The sequence below is a fragment of the Acyrthosiphon pisum genome, chromosome A1 (genome assembly GCF_005508785.2).
Source record: "Acyrthosiphon pisum isolate AL4f chromosome A1, pea_aphid_22Mar2018_4r6ur, whole genome shotgun sequence".
Classification (NCBI taxonomy): Eukaryota; Metazoa; Arthropoda; class Insecta; order Hemiptera; family Aphididae; genus Acyrthosiphon; species Acyrthosiphon pisum.
The window spans coordinates 61,197,141-61,199,051 of record NC_042494.1 but is presented as its reverse complement, the minus strand read 5'-3'; positions in this window follow the sequence as shown (position 1 = coordinate 61,199,051).

Below are 1,911 nucleotides of genomic sequence, written 5' to 3'. Positions count from 1 at the left end.
ACAGATAATGTTGTTACCTAAAAGTTTGATAATAGGTCAATTCACTCTAAAATCAAAAATGACAGCACCCTATTGAAACTAGCGAACGAAAATGTTCTATGTCGTACGTTTGTAAGACGGAGACAACACATGCGGGTACGACGTCCTCTTAAGAACCTTGTGTTAAATTTTCAAGCGTTTTTACCAACAAAAATCGAAGAATTATTTCGACTACTTATCGTGTACACTGACACAAAAATAATAGGTACACTAATGAAGTAGGTATGTGGTTGTAAATTGTAATTTTGTTACTAATTTTAATAATATATAGGTATTAGTATATGTATAATATTATATATAATATTACACACACGGGTAACTATTAACAAAAAAATAAATTAAATAAATGGCTAATAGTTATTATCATAATTCATGAAATACTTACAATAGAAGTTACGGAATAAAAGGGCCTCATAAATGAGCGTTTTCTTTGTCAAAAACTATACTATTTGTGTGTTTCTAGTTTCTACTTACAACGATAGGTACGTGTCGACAAATGGCAATTATCACGATTTTCAATACTCCGTAATATACACGAAGGATCGATCGAACCACATTTTTTAATATTTGTAATTTAGATTTCTATAATTAATGTTGTTAAAATTTTCGAAAATTTGTAACATTTTAAACTTACATCCATACATCCCTTATTGTGTAAAATTAGAATATTTTGTCAGAACGTAAATTGAGGTAATCGTTGAGACGTAGGTATTGTTTTAAGTAGAGTTCTGTTTGAGTGATAGACCTTACTATAAGGTCCAGGGGCGTATTTACGGGGGTGGATATGGGGACAAATCCGCCCCCATGGCTCTTTATACATGTCTATTATTATATTATAATTATTACATCGTAATATGTAAGCTAAGATTCTTTTCATCCGCCTACAAAAAATACGAAATACACCACTGATAAGGTCTATGGTTTGAGTGAAAAATAAAAATTGTTTTCGAAATCACAACATTATTATCTGACATGTACCTACATCTACGAGATCCCTCCGTTTCGCCACCTACTGCAAATATCAAATATTACCGTCGCACCATCGCGTTCCTAGAAAAATCACCACAGGTGGTGTAGCCAGTATAGGGGCTACGCCCCAGTGGCATAATTTAGGAGTTGGATGCCTGGATAGGAGGGATTTCCCCTGTATAATAATAGAAACAGTCCAATGTCGTCAGTTTACTTAGGACCAGCAGAAAATGTCTTGGCATTTGAGAATATACTCAATATAAATGCTATATTGAAAATAGAGTAAAACCAGTTAATATATCGAATGATTGAATTTTAGTTAGGTACGTATTTAGTTATTTGTGCCTATATGGCTGTATGATAAATATCAAATATGCAAAATGGCAATTGTATTGAAAAAAAAATGTTCTATGTACATGAAAATTGCATTGCGAGCGAAGTGACCTTTTTTTCTGTGCTAATCACAGTGTTTTGAAGAAACGGATTCCTGGAACGAATTCCTTTTTATAAAAAAAAAAACGAGAAAATGAACGAGTTCTTTTTTTTAAATTACACAAATATGTAAATAATTGAAATCAAGATAAAACATTTTTTATGTGTATAATATACCTATATTGGCAATTAGTAATTGTTATCGAGTATCAACGTTAATCGTTACTCGTTAGTCATTAGTCACTTTATTAATATTTATTATAGTTATAAGTTATCATTTTTATAGAAATTAGTAACTATATAAAATATTATTATTATTATAACAATAAACGATAAGACAGTCGACATAGGTACATCGGCCAACAATTTTATTTAGAAGAAAATCTCCAACTATTTTTTTTTATAGAATTATAAAATATGTAGGTAGATATACCTACAAGCTATACTTGTAATATTATAATTTAAAATTAA